The sequence below is a fragment of the Dama dama genome, chromosome 10 (assembly GCF_033118175.1).
Source record: "Dama dama isolate Ldn47 chromosome 10, ASM3311817v1, whole genome shotgun sequence".
Lineage (NCBI taxonomy): Eukaryota > Metazoa > Chordata > Mammalia > Artiodactyla > Cervidae > Dama > Dama dama.
In genome coordinates this window covers 21,671,544-21,698,498 of record NC_083690.1, presented here as the reverse complement: position 1 = coordinate 21,698,498, position 26,955 = coordinate 21,671,544, and positions in this window count along the sequence as shown.

The following is a 26,955-nucleotide window of genomic DNA, read 5'->3' as shown; positions in this document are numbered from 1 at the left end:
GTCTGGTTACCAAGGTCTAACTTAGAGGACTTGACTATAATAGAAACTTGTTTTTTTAAAAATGGAGATTTGATTTGTTCCCAACTAGTCTTATTTTTTCTGGTCCTTGTAGTGAAATAAAGATATAGGCCTTTAGATAACTTAAATTATCTTAAATTATCTATTATAAATGCCTAAAGGTTTATTTCAAGTTCCTAGATCTTGAAAGATTCTAGGCACAGAATTAAGGACCAATGCAAAAAATTAAAAGCTTCCAATAACCTTACCTTTTTCTTGACAGATGTCTTCATCAGGAAAAGGAAATTTTGTGGTTAATATAAAATAAGTGGCTTAAATATGTTTACTACTTATATGAGGCATCAGGCTGATATATTCAGAATTGCAGTCAGTTGAGTAGAAAGCTGGCATATGGATTTGAAGGATTATCTGGAAGGTTAACAGATGTAGCTTTGATGGAGGATAAAGTTGCAGGTTGAGTTCATCCAGAAGGGAGAATGCCCTGTAGTGTATTCATTAGAAAGGGCTTTCTGATGTTCTGGTGGCAAAAGCTTTTTTTCTGGATCAGCATGTTTCAGGGCTGGAGCTTCTGAATACTATAGCATCTTTAAAAGAAACACCTGGCCATCTTTTAAAACACCATTGAGATACTTTATGCTGTTATGATTCTGGCCAAATTTATATAAGATCTTCAAATCTGCAGATATAATTCTATGCACATTTCTTTGTATATTTTAGTTCTATCCTCTGGGATCAACTGTTTTTCTTCCTGAAATACATTCCTTCATTAATTCTTTTAATGAAGACACTCTTTTATTTTGTTTGTCTTAAATGGCATTATTTATTTCTTGTTAGAGACTGATAGTTCAGTTAGGTATACAATTCTGAATTGACAGTTTTCCCCCCAGCACATTTATATCTCATTGTATTGTCTACAGGTTTCCATTGCTGTTATTGAGACGTCATCTGCTACTCAAATTTCCGTTTTTTATCTTTTATTTCTGACTGCTTTTAAGATTGTTCCTCTTGGTGGTGGGAATGTGTGGAGAAGGGGTTTGAATATTCTTCACATTCACTGTGATGTGCACAGGTGTGGATTTTTAAAAAATAGGATCGGTACACTTTCTGAATCTGAGGATTAATGTCTTTATCAATTTTGGAAAATTCTCAGTCTCTATTTCTTCAAAGATTGCTTTTCTTCATTCTTTTTATTCCTTTCTTTTATCCCCTCTTTGGAGAGGAAGTCTTAGGATTCCTTCTTGCCTTCTCTAATCTCACAAAGTCAGGCCAGCTGCCAAGAGCCTATCATTTATTTCCTTAGGGCAATGCCTTGAAGTGTTCAAGGTTTGTGCCTTGAACCCAGCAGAGTGGAGGCCAAGGCTGATGTTTGTGTGCTGTCTGTGGGGGTTTGTATGCACCCTCTCTGGGAGTGCATGTACATCATTTGTGAAGGCTCACATGCACTATCGCGTATATGTGAAATGCTGGGGACTGCGCTGGCCAGCTGGGGACTGCGCTGGCCAGCTGGGGATGCAGCAAGTGAGCAGTTTCATAGGATTCACGGGCAAAGCTCTTGCTGGAGTCCGACAGCCAGTTAATAGGACCCTGTGGCTGGATTTTGAGAGCCATGGGGCGGTTGCAATGGCCTCTGTGACTTTTCCCTGGTTGTAGCTCCCCCAGGATTATTCAGCTGTGTTAATGCCTTCAGTGATCTGGGTGGAGCAAGATAGGTGAACTTCTTGGGAAACATCTCTCCAGGCTGGAGAAGCCAGGTACCCACTCTGTTCTCACTTCCCCCATGGGAGAAATAGCAGGTAAGGGGTCTCTCTTGGCACTGAGCAATGCTGCTTTGTGGGGCAGGGAGGACACAGGTAAAGTGAAACTTTTTCTCACTCTCTTCAACGTGTTTGTCCTTGGAATTCAAATGGGGTGTGTGCTAAGTCGCTTAAATTGTGTCTGATTCTTTGCAACCCCATAGACTGTAGCCCACCAGGCTCCTCTGTCCATGGGATTCTCCAGGCAAGAATATTGGAGTGGGTTGCCATTTCCTCCTCCAGGGGTTTTTCCTGACCTAGGGCTTGAACCTGCATTTACTGTGGCTCCTCCATTGCAGGTGGATTCTCTACTGCTTGGGCCACCAAGTAAGCCCTCAAAAAGCAACTCATCCCCTTGCAACTGTGGCAGGACCTGAATCTGCAATCTTCTGATCCGAAGTCAGACATCTTATCCATTAGGTGACATGGCCACCTTTGAATGGGGTACTGGCATCTTTTCACTAGATTCCTGGGTTCTCACAGATGTATTTCCATCCATGTGAAAGTGAAAGAAAGTGAAGTTGCTCAGTCGTGTCTGGCTCTTTGCAACCCCATGGACTGTAGCCTACCAGGCTTCTCCATCCATGGGCTTTTCCAGGCAAGAATATTGGAATGGGTTGCCATTTCTTTCTCCATGGGTGGTTGTCAAATTGGTGTTTCTGTCAAGGTAAGGGCTGGAATCTTCTATCCCACCATCTTGCTTGTATCACCTTGCAGCTCTCTATTTCTTTCCTTGGAACTATGATTGGCTATGTGTTCTAGAATCACTCTTAATTTTATATCTCTTAACCACTTACAATTCTATATCTTTTTATCTCTCTATGCAGTCAGTATTCTGGGTAGCTTTTCTCAGGTTTGTTTGCTCTATCGGTTTCTAATCTGCTGGTTATCCATTCACTGAATTTTTCATTTAAATTATTATTTTTTAAAATTTTGAAACATGATATTTGGCTATTTTCACTCTTGCCTCTGCTATTTTGAGGTAGTATTTTTTCTTTCTCCTTTAAAAATACATATTTTAGCTCTCTGAATCCAACATTTCTGTTATGAAGTTCTTGGAAGTCTAATTCAGTTGTTTGCTGTTTCTGCTTATTTTCATTCCTGGTGACTTACTTGTCTATGTGTGTTTTAGTTTTGGTTAGTGAGCTAATATTTAGTGACACATTTTTTGTGGGTTTCTGGAAGGCTTGGGTTCAAGGTGAGTACCTTTAAAGGGGTTCTTCTTGGCCCACTGAAGCACTACTAGCCCGGAATCACTCTACTAATTTTTCACCTTGAGGTTTTCCAAACCATGTAGGGAGTACAATTAAAATCACAAATGCACAAGACGAATTCAATGATTATGAATTCTCAGGGAAACGTTTCTTCCCATTCTGATTCAAGATCAAATCCAACAAGCTTCCTTACTCTAATCTCTTTGCTGGTGGGTAAATTACTTTTACCAGGGGCATTGACCTTTGAGGGTCCTGGCCTTATATTTCCACCATGGGTAGGTCTAGGACTTTGGTCCTTTGTCCTCACATAGCTGTTAAAATCTGTAAAACTGTAAAAGCATCTTGATCACTGAGGTTGGCAAATGTTGCCAAGCTTTTAACAGTCTAGGTGTCAACTTGCCACTCTGATTTTCAGCCCTCACTTTGTATTTTGGCATCTGGGATTTCTGCTATTTCCATCCTAGCTCATCTATTCACTAACCGAAAAGATTTTTACATGTTTTGTGTCAGGGATTTTTTTCAGGATGTCAGTCTATTAGATTACTAGAAATGCAAACCCTATGTTGTTTTATTTCATTTTTTTCCCTTAACAATATAAAATGAACATATTTGGTGCCAGTAAATATTCATTTAAAACATATTTTCTATGAATGAAAGAATTTACCTATTTGTGTATTTCTTTGTACATTTCCATAAGGGGTCTTTATTTCATTAAAATAATTTTTACATAGACAAACTTAAACATATGTGTTGATTTCTCCATTTTGAAAGTTAGCTTTTTTTTTGGTATGGCAAACAGGCAATTACATTCTTATTGTTGCTGCATCTTAATGATAACTTAAAATACTCCCTTGAACTTTTGTCTCAGATTTAAGTTTTTTGTTTATTACTTGTGCAGACATTTTATTCCTCTCCTTGGCTAACTGTCTCAGATATCATTATCATTATACATGCTTGCCAGTTCTATTTATAAAGGCAAAAAGAATCCAGAATGTTTTGTGTGTATGTGAGAGAGAGAGGAGGGAGGGGGTAGAGAAAGAGAGGGATAGATACACAGAGAGACTGAAGATACTCACAGACATATGTACTTACCTGCTATGCAGATGTCTTTATAAGAAAATGAGAACATACAGTCATGAGACTGCAGTTTTCTCCCTAGCAAGCTCCCCAAACACCACAGTAGCTTAACTGTGCTGCGGCCATGATTGTTTTTGCATTTCTTTGGGCTGGCATGGGCTATGTATTGATTTCAGGGTCACTAATGACAGTGTGGAATGGAAGAAGCTTTTGTGGCCAGACTGAATCCAGGCTGGGAATTGCATGACTAACTATTCTTGAGACATTATTTGCTGAGATCATCAAAGTGGGTTTTATTTTTTGATAAACTTTCTGTCTCCAGTCTTCCTGTGGCTACAGGTGGGGTACGCTTGGGAGAGCAGTCTAGACAGAGCTGGGGACCCCCCAAGAGCCTGAATATTTAACAACAAAAAGCTTTCTTCCTGGTGTAGCAAGTCCTTGGATAAGTATTTGGACCCAACACTCATATGAGTGCAAACTTGCCTCAATGTCACCCAGACAGTGGTCCCTTCAGGACTATTTCATACATACTATATGGGGCATGCATGGTCTATAGACCCCTCTAGGGTTATGTAAAAAGTGTTTCAGAAAACAACCTCACTCCACACCGTAAGGCAGCAGATGTCCCACACTCTGAAGATTCCGTGCAGTGTCCAAAGCCCAGTTTTTAGAATGTCTCTCGGCTCAGTTGGGATGACGACAGATCTCTAGTTCTGGCTTCCCCTAGGCATCTGATGAGGCTCCTTGGGGCTTCAGGTGTGTCCATATCTTTTTTCAGTTGGGGCATCTATGGAGTATCCTTTGTTGGGTATTCAGCTCCATGAGGTTTTTCTAAAATTGACCAATCACAACACCATTGTTTGAACAAGGGGAAGTTGGGGAAATCAACTTCCCACCCTTGTCATTTATCCATCTGTCTACCCGTCCATCCATCCATCCATCTCTCCATCCATCCGTCCACCCATCCAAGTGCCCACATGGTGTCGGGCACTATGCTGGGCTCTGAGACATAGACTGAAAAAGCTAAGCCTGGTTCCTAACAGCAGAGCGCTCATGCCCTGTCAGGTCAGATGGACAGATAGAACATGAGCGATTGTGGAAGCAATTGCACCCAGGTGCTGCACATGGGATGTGTCGATTCCTCTGCGAGCCTCAGTCTCCAGACAGAGTTGTTTTTAGATTCCCACTGCTTCTAAATTTCTCTACTGCAACCCCTGGTCCAAGCCATCATCTCCTGCTTCTAAATGGATGTCTTTTTACTTCTGCATTTTTCTTACTCAGTCCATTCTCCACACAGCAGCCAGAGTGACCCCATTAAGCATAATTTAGAATTGTCACTCATCTGCTTGAAACTCCCCAGTGGCTCCCAAGACCCTCTCCTTCTGGCCCACCCTGTACCTCTTGAACTTCATTCCCAGCCTTTTCCCCTCACTCACTTGCCCAGCCACACTGGCCTCATTGTAACTCCTGTTACAATGTAAGTAAGTAAGTAACTCCTGTAAGTTCCACTTCAGGACTCTGCATTTGACCTTTCCTCCACCTGGGATGCTCCTCTCCGAGATATCCACATGGTTTAATTCCTCCCCACTTTTGAGCCTTCATCCAAATGTCACCTTCTCATCCCCTGATTTATTTTTTCCACAGCACTTATCACTAACACACTGTGTTTTACTTATTTTTTGTCCATCTCTCTGCTTTGGAATTCAGGTCCAGGAGAACCTGCAAGTTTGTTTTGTTCTCAGCTGTATCTCCAGCACCTAAAACTGTACCTGGCACATATTTAATGGCACATAAATGCTCATTCAATATTTGTTTCAAAGAAAAAGAAAGAATGAATCTTTAGTCTCCATCTCCTTGGGTGATTCTCCCATATCAGGCCATAGCCTTGTCTGTCTGTCCTACCTAGGAAACCGAGAAATAGTGTGGAGACTGCAGCCTACCAGGCTCCTCCGTCCATGGGATTCTCCAGGCAAGAGTACTGGAGTGGGGTGCCATTGCCTTCTCTGAGGGGCCTCTCTAGCTGGTAACATTTCCAAACAGCTCTTATTCACAGTTGGGGAAGCGCAGCTGGCTTGAGTCATGATGCTGACTCAGAGCGAAATGAGGGTCCAAACATGTACACAGCATCCAACGACTAGATAGTTGAGACCAGAACACGTCAATCAAACTAGTGCTCAAGCAGCCAGTTGAATAACCAGGCACCAGATCAGGGACCTGACTCCAGCTGACCAGCATCAAGAGGAGATTCACCAAACTAGCTGAAAAGCCAAGGTGGTTATGGAGAGTGGAGTGCAAGGGCAGAAAGTGTCCTGGGAGTGGACCTGGGGACAATGCCTAAGCTCACTGGGTGGCCAGCCACTTCCTTCTGAAATCACTTCCCACTGTCCAACCAGACCTTTCTATCCACGCGAGGGGGCCCTTATTTTTGCCATTCCATCCTCCTGTGTCCCGAAGAGACTGCAGTTGCTGTCTTAAACCACCAGGTGGTGACCGTGCTTTGAAAAGTCAAAACCTGTGGGATTATTGGGAGCTAGGCTTTGTGACAGATGAGCACATTATACGCTATCTCATTTAAACTTCAGACAACTCTGAGGAGTAAGTGCTATTATCACCTCTTTTTTAAAGGATGAAAAACACTGAGTCTGACCAAGTTTTAAGACAGTGCTCTCAGATGAGTGTATACACTGGGAAGAGTCAGTAGTATTTAGTGCTCACGATGGAGCCCTTCCTATGTCCCAGGGGCCAGAATAATGTTTTACAAACTCGATTTCATTGGTATCCTCAAACCACCTTAAAGATCAGACCCTGTTGTTACCCTCATTGTGTAGATGAGCTTGCTGAGGTTCAGAGAGGTAAACTGCTGTGTAGGTGTGTGTGAGTAGGTGATAGCCCAAGGCCAAGAGCAGAGGTTGCTTACACTTCAGGTTCTGGGGGGGAACTGAGAAGGCGGGTTGTCTAGGTCCTTGTTCTCTGGTGGGGAAGTCAGGTCTCAGGAAGGGAGAATCTCCAACCTCCCACAAGCAGGACAGAGTCAATTTTGACCTCAGATCCCACCACTGGCCGTGACTCAGGGACATGACCCACTGTGGGATGTGGCTTGGGTTTCTCATCTACAAAAGAAAGATTTGGACTCTAGAAAGCTTCTCAACGCAAGTGCTTTGCAGGATTGGCCAGGTGACAAAAACAAATGACCTGCGTCAGGCAGGGAGTGTGGGAAACTGGTGGACACATGCCCCATTTAAGGGGCAGCTTAGCCTGTTGTCATGCTGGAATGTGGGTTGATTGTTGCAAGATCCCCTGATTTTCCAGGAGAATATACAAATCTAGAAGTTTAGGGTTTTTTTTTTTTTTCTTCTGTAAAATCTCTTTTTAAAATGTTGACAATGGATTCAAAGCTTAAAAAAACTGCAGATTAAAAAACACACACACACACCATGAACTGGTTGGGCTGATAGCCCCTTGAAACTGGGCTTGAAAATGCCTGTAGTTCCTCCACTTCTGGGCTTCTCTCATTCCTTGAGCTTTAAGAGCCGTGGTGCTGGCCAAGTAGAATTGAGGAAGGAGAAGAAATCGGAGGAGCACTGTATGGGAGGTTTCCACGGGGCTCCGCCTCCTCTCAGCGGGGCTCTTTGTCCGGTAGTTCTACTATGGACTGTTTTTGTATCATCTGGGAGCGTGGTGACTCTTACCAAGCCAGGATGGTCCTAAAGCTGGGTAAAACCTGGACCTCTGAGAGTCTGGGGAGCCTTCCAGATGGTTCTGACACACACCTGAGTGAGAACGCTGTCCTGGATCAGTGGTTCTTAGCATTGGCTGCGTGAGAGAATCGCCTGGGGAGCTTTTAGGCCAAGCCCTGCCCAGGACCAATTAAATCAGACGTTCTGAGTGGGGATGCTTTGGTCTTTCCAACAGCCCCCCAAGGATTCTTATGTGCACCCAGGGATATGACCTGCTGACTTGGATCAATGCTTCCGGTCAATGCTTTTCACTCTTTAAAGTGCTGGAGGGTCACCTCTGGGATCTTACTTAAAATGCAGGTTCTGAGTCAGGTCTGGGGCTGGAACTGAGATTGTGCATTTTAAGGAAGCTCCCAGGTGATGCTGCTGCTGTTTCTCTGGGGACCGCTCTGTGAGGAGCAAGGGTCTGGGATGGTGTTTTCCAAACTTCCCAGACAGTAAGAATCACTTATTCTTAATACATATATACATTCTATGGAGATAAATGAAGAGCACACAAATGAGAAAAGGCAAAGGCTATTTATTTAGAGCTTGCTCTAGGGAAAGAGTCAGCCACTAACACTTGAGCTTTGGCAGCAACTCAAAGACAAGTGGAGGAGGAGGAAAGCTTTGTAGTGAAAAAAAGGGAAGGCTTCAGGTGTGCCCTGATTGGAGATGATTGGCTTGGAGAAGCCAGGGGCAGGGCCAACGAGAAGTGGTGAATGCTCTGATTGGCTAGGGGAGCATATTTGGCTTTCTCTGGTTGGCCCTAAGGCCTGGTTCTTTTGGGCTAAGGGCTACAGGGGTTGCTGTTTAATTTCCTGGGCTGGATGCTGATGACAATGGGTCAGAGTTCTATTTTACATATAGTCTGGCTGTTGTTCATTTGTATATTTAATCTCTCAATTCTTGGCTTTTCTCTGGACTACTTGATTCAAAAGGTCTGAGTTGGGGCCTGGGAGTCTCCAAGGGATTCTTGTCATCAGGAAAGGGCGGGGTGGAAATGAAAACCATGTAAATTAGAGTTGCCGGGGGATACAAGTTAACAGTAGCTGCCCAGACCTTACCCCACAGAATCTCTGGGCTTGTGGTGAGGGAATTTGTCTTATTTATTCCAGAGTAAAAAGCATCTCAAAACATAGTGACTTAAAAAAATAATGATTCATTATTTCTCATGTTCTGTGGGTTGACTGGGACCTCTCCAGTTCAAAGACCCTGGAGCCCTAAGACAATTGTGGGAGATCCCCCCAGGTCTAACATGTGTGCTTTTTCTAAAAAAAAAACTATTTTTGGCTGGGTTGGGTCTTCGTTGCTGCATATGGGCTTTCTCTAGTTACAGTGAGTGGGGGCTATTCTTTGTTGGGGTGCACAGGCTTCTCATTGCAGTGGCTTCTCTTGTCGTGGAGCAGACTCTAGGCACATGGGCTTCAGTACCTGCGACTCCTGGGCACTAGAGCGCAGCCTCAGTAGTTGTGACTCAGGGGCCTAGTTGCCCTGCAGCATAAAGTGTTCTTTAGGAAGGAAAATTTGTAAATACTAGGGAGTCACCAATGAATTAGTTTGAAGTAAGCTCCAAACTGTATTTTAGTAGGTTTCAAATATCAAAGCGTAGTGATTCCAACATTGTAAAGCAATTATCCTCCAATTAAAAATAAAATTTTTTTAAAGTGTAATGATTCCAATGGACTCCATGAGGGAGTTTGTTTGTTTGTTTGTTTTAATACTATGATGCAAGGAGATTCAACCAGTCGATCCTAAAGGAGATCAGTCCTGAGTGTTCATTGGAAGGACTGATGTTGAAGCTGAAACTCCAGTACTTTGGCCATCTGATGCAAAGAGCTGACTCATTTCAAAAGACACTGATGCTGGGAAAGATTGAGGGCAGGAGAAGGGGACGACAGAGGATGAGATGGTTGGATGGCATCACTGACTCAATGGACATGGGTTTGGGTGGACTCCAGGAGTTGGTGATGGACAGGGAGGCCTGGCGTGCTGCGGTTCATGGGGTCACAAAGAGTCGGACACAACTGAGCAACTGAACTGAACTGAAGTGACTACAGGTATTTTTTTAACTATAGGTTAATTGTCTACATGAAGCCTGCTCAGGTGGGAGTGGTGTAAACATTTGGAGTTTCTGAAAGACAGAGGTTGTCAGAAGGCACATTTCAAATAAGCAGTGATAATGATCATTAACATTTATTTTCTATGGCCACACACTGTTCTAAAGACTTTACGTATTTAATCCTCTTTTGATATTCATGACAACCTTATGAATTGGGCCCCATTTGACAGATAAGGAAACTGAAGCAAGAATGATTCATTTGCCAGAATTCTCATCTGGTGGCTCAGATGGTAAAGAATCTGCCTGCAATGTAGGAGACCCAGCAATGTTCGATCCCTGGGAAGATCCCCAGGAAGATCCCCTGGAGAAGGGAAAGGCTACCCACTCCAGTATCCTCGCCTGGAGAATTACATGGACAGAGGAGCCTGGCAGGCTATAGTCCATGGTGTCGCAAAGAGTCAGACACGACTGAGCAACTAACACAGGGAAGTAGATGGAAGTCACACGGTTAGTAGGCAGAGGAGCCAGAGTGTGAACCCAGGCGTTCTGATGCTGTGCTGTATACACTCAAATATAGTGTACAGATTGTATACATGCTAATAAGACGAATTAGTGCTGTCTGAAACTCCAGACATCTGTAACATCTCTCATTACATACTTCATGTAGGAAAGAGACTGCTTTCCTATAAGCAGCCTGGCCTTCTTGGTTTAGATAAGCAGTTTTGTCAGGCCAGAAAGGACTGATTAGGGGTCTCAGTCTCCCAAACAAAATTACCTCTTGTCGTTGTCCAGTCGTCAGCCAGAAGGAAGTTGACCCTCTAATTCTCTTTTCCCTGCCCAGCGCCCTGTAATTGTCCAAACACACCTAGGGCCAGCTCAACAATCTAGAGCTGGTAAAAATAAAACTACAGTGAAAAAAGCCACATCATCAGTTGCTATGCCAACCTGTGCTATACCTAAGTCTATTTTCTGGGGGATGTTGAGGTAGAAAAGGTTCTGGAGGCTAAGCTGTGGGGTGGGGCATTCAGAATCTCCCTTGATGGATTTTGAGTGGAGTCTGCCTGAAATATCCTTCAGAGGCTTACACTGCCTTTAGGATAAAGTCTCCTGCTTAATGTGGCTGGCACCCCTCCCCTGCCCTCTGGCTTCCTCTCACCCCCTTTCTTCATCATGCTTTCTACTCCCACGGCACTGAACAAATTTTATTCTTCATTTCCTTGCTCTCCATCACCTCCAAGCCTTTCCACAGATTGATTTCAGTTTGGACTCTGTTCCCTTCCTCTCTCCTCTTCTTGAATCATCCTCTGGCTTCACTTTATGTCACTTCGAGAACCTGTGAATTTCAAGAACTGTGAGGGGTCTAAGTTTTGCCATCCGCTAACCTGTGAGCTTGGCTTCACAGCCATGGGCAGAAGACATGAGACACCTGGGTCAGAGAGAGGGGGCAGTTTATTACTCAGAGCAATAGCAGAGCCCAGAGTATCATCATTTTGCTCGGTTTCCTGAGCCTCAATTCCCCCAGGGTGACGGGAAGAGGGCCAAGAGACAATGTGCCCCCAGAGGGCTGCAATACAGGAGAGGAACCTGGAGCCTCGGGAGCCTGATTCTTTTATACTGGGCCATGTGCCAGCATACACGTGGCTTAGGGAGGAGCTATTATCTCTATCTTCCAAGGCTGTTTTCTGTATAAATATCCTTGAAAAGCAAGCCCAGGACAAAGGTGATCAGGCCCTTTGTATAGAAACACACAAGATCTATGGAGAATTGTGTCCCAGTCACTCTGGGTTTCATGTCATTTCCCTGGTCCTCCAAGTTAGTTTCCTCTCAACTGTACTTCCACTGAGGGAGGCCTTCCTTTATTCCTCCTTCGAAAGGTCTATACCAGTTCCTTTGTGGTAACTTCTCATAGAACTGGGCTTTTTGTCTTTCGATTGTCTTGGTGTGCAATTATATGCTCATTACTGAGATGATTAGATTAACATCAATTTCCCATTATGCTAAATGCTTCACGAGGGGCAGATCTATTTTCCCAACTTCTATCTGTGCTGTCCAACACGATGCTTAGCACACAGTGGGAAGTGAATAAATGTTTATTGAGTGAATGGGGCTATTGCAATAAATAGAATAAAATCAGGAGGCCCAGAGAGATGAGGTGATCTGCCCAAGGTCCCAGAGTTCACCTCAGACAACTGGACTCAGAACGCCCTGCTGGCAGCCCATTTCCTTTCCCTTTCATGGACACTTAGATCCTATCTTCACACAGCGGTGGGCCGCTGACTGGGTGGAGCGTTGGGAGGAAGGGGTGACTTATGCATGCATGAACAGTATCTGGTTCTTTTTGACTAGTAAGATTCCTCCTGGCTGTTCCTGCTCTGGGCTCCATTGAGAGACAGAGTTAGGTTAAAACTATTAGATGTCTAAGAGGTAGTTTAGTTAAGCGTTTCAGAACCAAGAATATTGTAAAACTATCCCTTAATTGTTGCCCTCCTGTGTCCCTGACCTTGGGTAGTCCCCTCCCACACTGACTGTGGGCTGGCCTTGTAACTTGCTCTGGCCAATGGCACATTGGCAAACAGGACACAAGCTGAAGCTCAAAAAACCCTTGCTTCTCCGGGTCCTCCGCCTCTCATCCATCTCAGGATCCCTGTGACCATCCACCTCCACGTGAATAAGTCAGGGTAGCCTGCTGCATGATGGGTAATGCACAGCCAAGTCATCCCCATCACCCCAGCTGACTTGCATCCAACTACCAGCCATCTGGGTGAAGCTGTCTTAGACTATCCAGCCCTAGTTGAGCTGCCAACTGACCACAGAGATCAGCTGAGCTGGCCCAACCAGAAGTATCAGCCTTCCAAGTCACAGAACTATGAGAAGTAATAAGTGGGTGCTATTTAACGCCTTTCAGTTTGGGACCATATGTTATGTAACAAAATCTAACTGATACAACTGTGGGCACATTTGTTTAGGTTGAAATCCTCGTCTTACCATTTAATTGTTTAACCTGAGAAAAATTCCTTAATCTCTCTGTGTATTAATTTCTTCATCTGTAAAATGAGGATAAAAATAGATCATGTGACTTTAAATGTTACATCATTAAATGAATTATTATCTAAAAAATTCTCAGAATGGGGACTGGTACACAGTAAGTGCTAAGATAAGAGGAGCTATTTTTATAATTATTAGATTATGGTTTCTACTACTCAACCTACATGTAATTAAAACAAAAATTAATGCCAATGTCTACCAAGTTCATTTTGAAAGTATTGAACACCGATTGCTGTCAGTATTCCCCACCCCCTCACACTGTGTGCACCCTCTGATGCTTTTGCCCGAAGTGTATTCTAGTCTGGGGGAACCTCAGCTAAGTACCCCTGGGTGGAAGGATTCTCCCGACATTAAGAAGGCTGGAGCCAGCTTCCTCCCCGCAGTGGCTGCTGCATTTCAGCAGCCTTCATCTGTATTCAAGCCAGGGAGTGACAGCACAGAGCAAGACATTCAAATGCACATTTGAGACCCCATGAAGCCTGTTCTCCAGATTATGCTCTGGAGCGAGGGCAGAGCCCTTCCGGCTGACCTGGGCCTCTGCCCTCCCTCCTCAGGGCCATGCTCATTAGAGGGAGAGCTGAGCTAATGGGGGTGCTCATTGCCCAGCCAGGATCCTGCACATGCTCTGCATGCACAGCCTCGCAGAGGCTCAAAGGGTTACCGAGACCAGGGCCTTTGCCCGCTTCCCCAGCTGCAGAAGCTGATGCAGGTCTACTTCTTTAACAAATTTCCACTGAATGGTATTAAAAGAGAGAGACGGAGCCATCTCCCCGACCCTAGTCCTGTGTGATATCATGAAATCATCCCATGGGAGTGTGTCATTGTGATCAGTAATCTATCCTTGAGCCTTTGGTTTACAACCAGCTCACTATCACTTACTTTCCCAGCCCCCGATGTCCTGAAATACTTAACAGAACAAGATATTAAAGTGTAAGAGAAAAGATGCAGTGCTGAAAGAAGCACTATAGATTCTTCCAGCATTTCTCAACCTCTTTTATTTTATATTGTTTTCCTCCTGGGCACACAGACCAGGGCCTAGATAAGAGAGGCAGAGAATGATTTAGAACACAGGCTTTGAGGGCACATAGATCCGTGTCTGGGTCCCAACAGAGTCAGGTACTGGCCTTCTGAGCTTGGATGTGCCCTTCACCTTGACACACCTCAGCTTCCCCACCTGTACAGTGAGGGTGATGTTCATTCCTATTGGATAGAATTGTTCGAGGGTTAAAAGAGATGAGGCAAGTTTCCTTTGCCAAACTTCACATGCTTCTCTAAGATTCTGAAACACTTACTGGGTGCACTCCCCTCCCCCATCTCTGCCTGATAGAACTGCTTCATTCGATACAAGAAGACAGGAGAAGATCCAAGATGGAAGCAGATCACCCCAGCCACAGTAACAGAGCCGTTCTTGGATTGGTCCCCCAGTCGCCAAGCCCTTGACTTGTTGCTCCATTTGCCCTGGCTATGAGCAACCTCTCCATCCCACCATGGGGCTGGCCTTCTAGTATTGACTGCCCAGGGCTAGATACCTGGTCTGAGGGTGGCTGATCCATCCTTGCTGTCAGGAATTTGGTCTGGGACATTCAATTTCAGCCAAAGTGATCAAACTGCATTTAGAGTGGTTATCACGTTGAGTAGGGGTCCTGTGAGGGAGGGCTATGTGTCATAAGCTTGGGAGAGTTGTGCAGCAAAAGGGATTATAATGTAGGGGAAAGAAAAGGAATAGATGATTGAAAACACCAGTGGGGAGCACCAAGAGATGCAGACAGCTAGGGGAAAGGCAGATCTCAGGATGCAGCTGAGTGAGCCTGGTCCAAGGTGCTCACTTGGGAAGTATTTATGCAGTGCTGAAGGGGCGAGAAGAAACATTTGCAACTTTTTCAGGTTTTGCTCACCCCCTGCTTCCCTGCTTCACTAAGGCAGACCTAACTATGACTCCTGCGCTAGGATTTCTGGGAGACTTGGACTGCTTCAAGCCCCTCAGGGATTCTAAACAAACCTCTGACTTTTCTGTGGTCTATGCATGACCTCTTTGTGTAGCTTGGGGCTACATAGCATGGTGGCTGGGTTCTGAGAAGGGGCATCTCAAGAGTGAGTGTTCATAAGATCCAAGCAGAAGCTGAGAGATTTCTTATGACCTAGATTCGGAAGACCCAGATCATCATTTTTGCCTCAATCTATTGGATTTTCCCTGTAGCTCAGATGGTAAAGAATCTGCCTGCAATGCAGGAGACCTGGGTTCAAACCCTGGATCAGAAAAATCCTCTGGAGAAGGGAATGGCAATCCACTCCAGTATTCTTGCCTGGAGAATCCCATGGACAGAGGAGCCTGGCGGGCCACAGTCCATGGGGTCACAAAGAGTTGGATACGACTCAGCGACTAACACTACCACTTTATTGGTCAAGCAAGTCATTAGGAGCATTCCAGATTCAAGAGCAGGGTAATCAATAGGAGGGAGTGCCAAGGAGTCTATGCCCATCTTTAATTCATTATAGAAGCCAATCTAAGCAAGTATGAAAATGTCAGCATCTCAGCTGAGATGACAAGGGTTCATGGATCCTGGGTTGGGTTATTTTTAGGACAGGTGGGGCTAAAAGGACAGGGAGAAGGGGGGCATGAAGGTGGGATCCAACGACTCCTTATTCCTCTAACCATCATCATCATCATTGTCATTGTCATCAGCTTGTCAATAATTTAGCTAATACTTATTGACTATTTCCTACGTGCTAACTGCTGTCCACAGCAGTCCAATGGGGTAGTGACTATTACTGTCACCATTTCAAGGAGGAGACACTGAGCCAAAGAGACACTAAAGCAATTTAGTCAAGATCATGCAGCATGTAAGCAATAGAGCTGGGCTTGGAAAAAAGGAATCTAGTTCTAGAATCCATGTTTTGGACCACTACCCTACACAACTTCACATTATTGCCCAAATAGCCACTACTGAGCACCTACTGTGTCCCCTGTTTTAAGTTCTTTGTTATCTTGTGTGCCTGCTCAGTCACTTCAGTCGTGTCCGACTCTTTGCAACTCCATGGACTGTAACCCGCCAGGCTCCTCTGTTCGTGGGATTCTCCAGGCAAGAATACTGGAGTGGGTTACCATGCCCTCCTCCAGGGAATTTTCCTGATCCAAGGATCGAACCCATGTCTCCTGCATCGCAGGTGGATTCTTTACCACTGAGCCACCAGGGAAGCCTGTGAAAATGAGAAATAAGGCTGGAACACAGCTCTGGGATTCCATAGTGGTTAAAAGTCCCACTAATTCCACTAAATTTGACCTCCCATGCCATTCATTTCCTATTGCCTGTGCCAGGGGTTTGTCAACAGGGAGGGGAGAGGAGGTGAGTAACCACATCACTGTGTGAATATTAAAGACAGACAAGCCAAGTGAGACCTGTCACTCAGGCCACCAAGGTGAGACATGGCTTGGGTTCCCAAGGCACCCATGTGGGCTGAGTGTTGGAATGATCCATGGCCTGATGGCTACAGTTCAACTGGATGAGGTAATGCAGCTGTATCATTGTTGAAGGAATTTGAGTGTAACGTATTACACGCATTTAATAAGAAAGGTCATATGTGCTTATACTGGGGGTAAAGGCTTGCCTCTCTTTGAGCCCCTCATGTACCACTTCCATGGTCCATGTGAATAAATCTTGCCCATAAACAAAGATGTTGGTGTGTTCTTAGGTCCTCAAACTGGGGAGACCTCTTGTCAAAGGGACCAACCTCATCCTCACTCTAGAGTTGCGAATGCCTCTGGACACGTGATCTGACCTTGCCCCTGCATGCTAATCCCTCTATACATGGACACCCCATTGCTTACTTAGATTCTTGTGCCAGGACACAGTGACCTGTGAGGGCCTGTGAGGGATGCTACCACCAGGATCCACTGTCAGGCAGTGAGGAATCAATTTCAAAAGCCTTGGAAACTGTCCCCAGGGCAAGCACGATGGTCTAGCAAATGAAACAGTGGCAACAGCATCACAGTCCATTGAATCTATTAAAACAGAACCTTGCTGCTGCTTGTGGCTGAGCCAATGGTTGGTTTGACCTTCATTATAGGTTCTCCTGCGTACAAGCACCAACATCAGAGTGAAGCGAAAAGACCTGATTCAGTTTGACAATTAAGCCAAAAGATATTTATACTTGACTTCATTCTTCAGCTGATTCCTTGGCAGGCTGAAGAGTGAGATTGATGGTGGGGCTCAGGCATTCCTAGTGACATTTGTGTGCACTTCTGTGGTGGTTCTCGGCCTCTTGAATGAATTCTGGTGGCAGAGACGCAGGGAATTGAGAGCCTGGGTGGCAAGCAGTTAGTTGAAAGGAGGGATGGTGAGGTCTAGGCTGGTTAGGGAAGGATGTGAAGCTGGAAGGAGCTCACAGGGGAGAAAAGAGGAGCAGACAAGACCCTGGAGATCTCAGAGTTATTGGAGCAGTGGAGAGGATAAGATTACAGCTGGAGAACTTTGCATTTATGACACAGGGCACTTCAAGGAGATGCCGAGAAGTTCCAGCTACAGCTCAAGTTGGCGCAGGAAAACATCAAAGTTGTGGAGCTCAACAATGGGGCTTTTTTTTTTTTAGACAGGCCATCTCATGGACACTGAAGTTACCCAAGCTGTGGGAGTGTGTCCAGGATGTCAGTGATGAGATTAAGGGTGGTCTCATGGCATGGCTTCATTTTTGCTGGGAGTTGGAAGAGTTCGTGGGAAGGAGCTCAGGATAATGTAGGGTTAGAAAAGATCTACAGGATAGTTGACCCAAGCTATTCGTACTTTGTATGGTGGCCAAGAATGGCAGGGCTGTTTGATGGCATGAATTACCTTCAAATTTCTGGATCAGACTAATTCTTTTCAAGAGGCTTTGGATGGTCCTGATTTTGCTCAAGGTCTCCCATAGTTTGTGGGTCTTGACACACAATTTGTTCCAGAAGCAAATGAAAGTGGTAGGGAAGACACCATGGTGGACCCAGCTGTTACTTGTAAGACACATAATCACACATGTCCCCACAGCCTTAGGGGAGAAAAAAAACTGCTTCTTTACCCATGTGGAATTATTTATCCCTCCTAATGTATATACTTTTATGTTTCTATGGAATTTTGGAATGAAAAAAACCACTGATGGTTTCTGAACCCAGAGGAAGCTCTCTCCTAATGGTAATTTCCATGTCCACCTCCTCCTTTAATGATCCACCTTACATCCTTCCTTTTGGGGCCACTAGCTGTGTCCAACTGTGCTCATGGAACAGATGATTCCCAAATGGTAAGCATCCTTTTGGAGTTTTGACCAACTTCTAATCACCTACCATTTCCCTTTATAACCTTTGCAAGAAAATACTTATTTTAGATATTAACCCAAGGATTCTCTGTCCTTCCTTGTCCATGAAGTCAGTGGCTTTTAGTGCTTCTGAGGAGGGGTGGTATAGGAGAAGAGCAGGTGAATGTGTGCTGTTTGGGGAGAAGGGCTTGGAAATAGCTGAATGACTGCCCAGGGAGACTCTGCCATGAGAATGTGCAAGTCTCAGAAAGTACTGTGCGTGGATTATGGCTGACGACCAAGATAGGAGAGGAGCAGCGTGGCTTAAAGGATGCCAGCATGCATGGTGGGCAGTGACCAAGGGCCAGATTCACTCTCTGGCACTTGATCCTTCTGCCCCCAGAATATAAGTGCCCTCCTCATCCAGGGGACAAATGAGGGGGCCTCCCTGATTTGGTGAGATTGTGTTTCCACCACCCAAAGGAAATGCGGCTTGGGATAACAATAAAGATCAGAACCATCCAGAAAACTTAATTTCTGGCAGCCCTAATTTGCGGACTGAAAATCTTACTTTTGGGGTAGATGGGTGCAGCTCGGCAAGAACTCTAATCAGTCATGTTTTAGATTAAATTGCATGTGTACATGCTGTACCGATAGCAAACATTAGAAATAAAGTCACATTACATATATCCTGGCAAAAAATGTGTTTCAAAAAGATAAGTGCACCCCTATGTCATAGCAGTACTATTCACAATAGCCAAGACATGGAAACAACCTAGATGTCCATAGACAGATGAGTGGATAAATAAGATGTGGTACATATATACAATGGAGAATGAAATGGCAACCCACTCCAGTACTCTTGCCTGGAGAATTCCACGGACAGAGGAGCCTGGTGGGCTATAGTCTTTGGGGTCGCAAAGAGTTGGCCATGACTGAGCAACCGACCACAGACATATATAGAATAGAATACTACTCAGTCATAAAAAAGAATGAAATAATGTCATTGGCAGCAACATGGATGCAACCGGAGACTATCATACTAAGTGAAATAAGTCGGGAAGAAAGACAAATACCATATGATATCACTTATATGTGGAATCTAAAATATGACACAGATGAACCTATCTATGAAACAGAATCATGGACACAGAGAACGGACTGGTGGTTGCCGAGAGGGAGGCGGTTGACGGAGGGATGGAGCAAGAGGTTGGGCTTAGCAGATATAAGCTACTATATACAGAACGGAAAAACAGCAAGGTCCTACTGTATAGGACAGGGATCTATAATCAATATCATGTGATAAACCATAATGGAACAGAATATAAAAAAGCATGTATATATACATATAACTGAGGCACTTGGCTCTACAGCAGAAATAAATACGACATTGTAAATCGGCTATAGTTCAATTAAAAAATATTCAAACAGCAAAAAAAGAAAGCCACATTACCTCAAGGCAAGGCTGCAGCTCTGAGAGAATTGGTGAGCAGAGGTGAAGTGGTTTCCAGAAGTTACTGCAGAGTTTTAAAAGGATGCTACCTGTGGTAAGGATGGAGGAGGAGACAGGCAGCTGGGCAGGAGCTGAAGGAAAGAAGAACAGAGTGGGAGGCTAATTTCAAGAGATTTCTCTTGAAGGTGGAATTTCTGAGACAGCCAGATCTTTGACTGGACAGGACAGGGCCAGGCCATCAAGACAGAGAAGATTTTGGTATCAAACCAAACCAGCTTGCCGCTTAGTTCTCCCGAAGGTGAGCTGCTGCGTAGATCAGGAGGGGGGGTGTCCAGATCCTCTGGAGCACAGGGCTCTCAGGGATGGAGCTGGGGGTCAGGGCCCTTGGCCTTGGGAGTGTCACTCTTATCAGCAGTCTCCGGTGCCCCCAAGCGTGGATTGGAATAGTTTAGACATAAATGCCTCGTTCCTGATTGACTTGTTTCCATTGAGTCCATACCTATTAGGGATCTGTTGGTAATTATCCGGCTCCGCTTCAGCCCCTGGGGGCCTGTATTCCGCAGCAGTAATGAGTCCGAGCAGCCTCTCTGGCATAATAAACAGCACAGGAACGGGTGCAAGGGCATTGGCTTCCTCTCTCAATAGGGTAACTCGGGCTTCAAGGACGATCAAGACTCACGATCACAGCGAGCTTTAATTGCTTTTGTAAAACTGCAGATGAGTAGCTGGCATTGAGATCCCCCCAGTCTCAGTTGAGAAGTGAGATCTTTATTCGTGTTGCTTGTTTGGAAAGTAGGGGGATCGGTGACAATAACAACAGCCATCATTTACTGAGTTATTTATTAGGTGCCAGGCCCTGTGGTAAGTGCTTTCTCTGCATTATTTTGTGTAAAAATCACCATTGTTGTTTGAATTTTTCTTTGACTGCACTGGGTCTTTGTTGTGGTTCATGGGCTTCTCTACTTACACCGTGGGGCTCCCTAGTTATGGAGCACAGGCTCAGTAGTTGCAGCAGGTGGGATCTTAGTTCCCCGACCAGGGATCAAACCCACCTCCCCTGCCTTGGCAGGCAGATGCTTAACCATTGGACCACCAGGGAAATCCAGTTCACTGCTGTTTGATGAGTGAGCGACTACTATTGTCCCCATTTTACAAATGCAGAAAGTGAGGCTCCCACAGAGTGATGTGATTTGCCTGGTTGGTAACAGGTGGATCTGATTGTAAATCTGGAGATTCTGGGAGGCAGGCAGGTGTCCTGGACAGAAGGACATGAGGAGCCATCTCTTGAGTCTTTTGTCTTTAAGCTTGAGGAAGAGGTCGTTGTTTAAAGGAGATGGAGGCAAAGCAATATTTTCATATATGAAATCTTTGTCCCAGTTCCTTTTTCTGTCTCTCAAAAGGAAGGATCCCATAAAATCTAAAAATCTACTGTCAAACAATCTCCATGTTGATATAAGTTACTGTAGGACCCCAAAGTCCACAGCCCCTCAAGAGCAGCAAGAGTTCTTGATAACCACATATAATAGAAAATAAAGTAGCTTGTAAAACAAATTAAAAACATACATTTTTAAAGTAAAGGAAAGAAGCAATCATATGCACCAATGATTGGAAAGATGAATATCAGCATCTGAACGGTAGAATTCTGGAGGATTTTCCCCTTCTTTCTGTTTTGTATAATCAACCTATTTTTAATTTAAAATAATTTCAGAAACAGTTATTTTAAAAGCAACCATAAAGCTCTCTCCTTAAAACTCAGCTGTGGATATAAACCATTTCAAAGAAAGTGAAAATGAAATGCAACATCTTTGATTTTAGGGGATAAGCTTATGCTGAATTCAGGGAAAATAATTGCTTTAAATTCTTTAGTCATTAAACAAGCATGAAGTGAAACAAATGAAATGAGCATTGACCTCAAGAATTAGGAAGACAAGGTCAACAAAATAAACACAAGGAAAGCAAGACAGAGGACTTAACAAAAAAGAACAGTCATCAACTGAACTAGAAATTCCAAGGCTAATAAACATTGATAGCTACATCCAAAATCTGACTCATTAAAATGACCAGTCAGCAAAATTCAGAGTGGAAAGGGAATAAGAAGTGTGAAATTAAGGATATTTTAAAAGAATTAGAAAGGAACTAAAGAGCCTCTTGATGAAAGTGAAAGAGGAGAGTGAAAAAGTTGGCTTAAAACTCGACATTCAGAAAACTAAGATTCCAGCATTTGGTCCGATCACTTCCTGGCAAATAGATGGGGAAACAATGGAAACAGTGACAGACTTCATTTTCTTGGGCTCCAAAATCACTGCAGATGGTAGCTGCAGCCATGAAACTAAAAGACGCTTGCTTTTTGGGAAAAAAGCTATGACCAACTTAGATAGATATTAAAAAGCAGAAACATCACTTTGCTGACAAAGGTCTGTCTAGTCAAAGCTATGGTTTTTCCAGTAGTCATGTATGGATGTGAGAGTTGAACCACAAAGAAAGCGGAGCACCAAAGAATTGATGCTTTTGGTGTGGTGTTGGCGAAGACTCTTGAAAGTCCCTTGGACTACAAGGAGATCAAACCAGTGAATTCTAAAGGAAATCAGTCCCAAATATTCATTGGAAGGACTGATGCTGAAGCTGAAGCTCTAATACTTTAGCCACTTGATGCGAAGAGCCAACTCATTGGAAAAGACCCTGATGATGAGAAAGTTTGAAGGCAGGAGGAGAAGGGGATAACAGAGGATGAGATGGTTGGATGGCATCACTGACTCATTGGACGTGAGTTTGAGCAAGCTCTGGATGTTGGTGATGGACAGGGAAACCTGGGCTGCAGTCCATGGAGTTACCAAGAGTCAGACACGACTGAGCTGATATTGCAATACGGTGCAAATGAATCTGAAAATTTAGATGAAATGGATTCTTTTCAAGAAAAATACAAATGAATAAAATTGATTAAAAATGGGAAGATGTAAATAGACTCGTAGCTTTGAAAAAAATAGTAGAAGTTGTAAACAAGCACAACTCCACTTCCCAAATGATTCCATGTTCAGACTATTTTATGGATGAGTTCTTTGTGTGTGTGTGTGTGTGTTTTAAGCTTTTTATTTTATATTGGAGTATGTAACCAATTAATAATGTTGTGATAGTTTCAGGTGGACAGCAAAGGGACTCAGCCATCCATATACATGTATCCATTCTCCCCCAAACTCTCCTCCAACACAGACGAGTTCTTTTAAACATACAAATAACAAGTCACTTCCAGACTACTTGAACAGGCAGAACAAATAAAAGGGAGAAAACTTTCTCAAGTTGTTTTATGAAGGTAGCATAGCTGATAGCAAAATCTGACAAAAAAAAAGTCACAAAAGAAGAATATTACCAACCACAGTTCCTTCTAAACATGGATGCAAAAATCCTAAATAAAATATCAAATCAAATCTAATCAAGTTGATTCTAACACTATATACTAGAAGTACATTAAAGCATAACCCAACGAAGTTTAATCTTGTAATGCAAGGATGGTTTAATATTAGGAAAGCTATTAACACATCTGGTTATATCAGTAAGTACATAGAGGGAGAGCAAATGATCAACTCTGTACATTTTGTAAAAAAAAAAAAAATTGAGGGTCTTTAATATTTGCTCTTCTTAAAAACTTTAGATAAAATTGGAATAAAGGTGTAGTTCCTTAATATAATGAATTTCTACCTTAAAAAGCACTTCATTAACTTAAATGAAAAATATTAATACTATAAATAGTTTCATGTAGTCAAGGGCAAAAAGAGATCCCTATTATGGTTTCCATGTCATCAATATTTAACATTGCCTGGTTTTCAAAAATGCTTTTCAAAAATAATATCTAGTCAAACATGGTCAGACACACACGGTCTCTTCTGAGCATGTTACAATTTGGTGGCTCTTTAAGCCTGATTTTAAAACTTCAACATTTGAATTATAAAAGTTATATGTGCTTATTGAAATAATTCAAACAATTGATATGATTCAAGCATTAAAGTAAAATCAATCATCTTTTCTTCCTCTATACAGACTAATTATCCCTAATAAACACTTCTGAAAATTGGGGGTTGGGGAGGAATGGGTTGGGAGTTTGGGATCAGCATTTGCAAACTATTATATATAGGATGGATAAACAACAAGGTCCTACTGTATGGCCCAGGGAACTATATTCAATATCCTATGATAAACCCCACTGGAAAACAATAGGAAAAAGAATACATATTTATATATTTCTATACAGCAGAAATTAACATTGTAAATCAACTATACTTCAATAAGATAAATTTTTTAAAAAATGTATATCTTCCATATTTTCCTTTGCTTTATAGACATCTAGAAACATATGCATACTTACACAGAGCTTCTTCTTTTTTTTTAACTCTTATTGGAGTATAGCCGCTTTACAATGCTGATTGTTTCTGCTGCATAGCAAAGTGAATCAGCTATATGTATACATAAATCCCCTCTTTTTTTTGGATTTCCTTCCCATTTGGGGTACCACAGTGCACTGAGTAGAGCTCCCTGTGCTATAAAGTAGGTCTTCGTTAGTTATCTATTTTATACATAGTAATATATACATGTCAATCCCAATCTCCCAATTCATCCCTCCAGTTTTAAAAGGGTTTCTTCAGAAAGTGAGGAATACAAAATATATTGCTCTTCAGCGTGCTTTTTTTCAGTTATCAGCTTATCACATACATTCTTCCAGTTAATACAAAATACTCTACATGATTAAACTGATATTCAGTCATTATTAAGCGTAGTGGCTGAGTGCTAAGTGGAGGAGTGGAAAAAGAGGACAATTCACATTAGTCTTCAGCCTCTCTCTTTGTGCCCCAACAATTCAGCTCTGCCCCTGAACTTGCATGCCCATTGAGCAAAATAACACCCCTGCAGTATTTGGAACTACCCTCCTCAGACAGTGGTTTAATGCCCATCTATCGGTCCTTAATAAGCCTCTTTGAAGTGTTCACTTCTCCTCTCATCAGCATATTCCTTCCAGCCATACATGAACCTCTCCTTGAGAGGAATTTTGATGAATACAATGTTCAGTAACACTTGAGTCCTTCAGTGATGCTTTGATGTCTCAGTTGAGTGTTTAGGTGCCTTGTCCTACAATCTAGTTCTGAATCTACTATTGTTAAGGGGTGAGGAAATGAGCCCTCATACACAGTATGTGAAAGTTGACACAATATTTGGTAGAAGTAGGAAGGGGAGAAGCTGGACTGGGAGAAGGGAAGACCCTGGGATGATGTGAAATCATTTGCAGTCACTAGACACCCCAGAGTCCAGATTAGGCCTGTCTGTTTAGCACAGTGGGTTTTAAAAATTCAATTAGCATTTAAAAATTTGGTGATTTTATTTAAAAATCCAAATTTCTAGTGAAAAAAGAAAATCACAAGATTCTGATTTCAGGCCTCATATTTCTGTGTAGTTGTTCAGTCACTAAGTGGTGTCTGATCTTTTGTGACCCCACGGACTGAAGCACACCAGGCTTTCCTGTCCTTCACTATCTCCCAGAGTTTGCTCAAACTCATGTCCATTGAGTTGTTGATGCCATCCAATCATCTCATCCCCCTGTTATCCCCTTCTCCTCCTGCCCTCAATATTTCCCAGCATCAGTGTCTTTTCAAATGAGTCAGCTCTTCACATCAGGTGGCCAGAGTATTGGAGCTTCAGCTTCAGCATCAGTTCTTCCAGTGAATATTCAGGGTTGATTTCCTTTAGGATTGACTGGTTTGATCTTCTTGCTGCCCAAGAGACTCTCAAGATCTTCTCCAGCACCATAGTTCTAAAGTATCAGTTTTTGGGTGCTCAGCCTTCTTTATGGTCCAACTCTCACATCCATACATGACTACTGAAAAAACTATAGCTTTGACTAGATGGATCTTTGTTGGCAAAGTGATGTCTCTGCTTTTTAATATGCTGTCTAGGTTTGTCATAGTTTTTCTTCCAAAGGAGCAAGTAAGTGTCTTTTTATTTCATGACTACAGTCACCATCTGCAATGATTTTGAAACCAAAGAAAATGTCACTGTTGCCACATTTTCCCCATCTATTTGCTGTGAAATGATGGGACTGGATGCCGTGATCTTCGTTTTTTGAATGTTGAGTTTTAAGCTAGCCTTTTCACTCTCCTATTTCACCTTCATCAAGAGGCTCTTTAATTTCTCTTCACTTTCTTCCATTAGAGTGGTATCATCTGCATATCTGAGGTTGTGGATATTTCTCCTGGCAATCTTGATTCCAGCTTGTGCTTCATCCAGTCTGGCATTTTGCATGATGTACTCTGCATAGAAGTTAAATAAGCAAGGTGACAATATATAGCCTTGACGTACTCCTTTCCTAATTTTGAATGAGTCTGTTGTTCCATGTCCAGTTCTAATTGCTGCTTCTTGACCTGCAAACAGGTTTCTCAGGAGGAAGGTAAGTGGTCTGGTAGTCCTATCTCTTTAAGAATTCTCTACAGTTTGTTGTGATCCACACAGTCAAAGGCTTTAGCATAGTCAATGAAGCAGAAGTAGATGTTTTTCTGGAATTCTCTTGCTTTTTCTATGATCCAACAGATCTTGGCAATTTGATCACTGGTTCCTCTGCCTTTTCTATATCCAGCTTGTACATCTGGAAGTTTGGTTCATGTACCATTGAAGCCTAGCTTGAAAGATTTTGAGCATTGTCATGTTAGCATGTGAAATGAGCACAATTGTGTGGTAGTTTGAATATTCTTTGGCATTGCCTCTTTTGGGGATTGGAATGAGAACTGACCTTTTCCAGTCCTGTGGCCACTCTTGAGTTTCCCAAATTTGCTGACCTATTGAGTTCAGCACTTCCATAGCATTATCTTTCTGGATTTTAAATAGCTCAGCTAGAATTTCATCACCCCAACTAGCTTTGTTTGTTGTAATGCTTTCCAAGACTGACTTCACACTCCAAAATGTCTGGGTCTAGGTTTGTGACCACATCATCATGATTATCCAGGTCCGACATTTTGCGTATAGTTCTGTGTGTTCTTGCCACCTCTTCATAGTCTCTTCTACTTCTGTTAGGTCCTTACTGTTTCTGTACTTTATTGTGCCCATCTTTGCAGGAAATGTTCCCTTGATATCTCCAGTTTTGTCAAAGAGATCTCTAGTCTTTCCCATTCTGTTGTTTTCCTCTATTTCTTTGCATTGTTCATTTAAGAAGGCTTTCTTATCTCTCCTTGCTATTCTCAGGAATTCTGTATTCAGTTGGGTATATCTTTCCCTTTCTCCTTTGCCTTTTGCTTCTCTTCTTTTCTCAGCTATTTGTAAGGCCTTCTCAGACAAAGGATGAGGC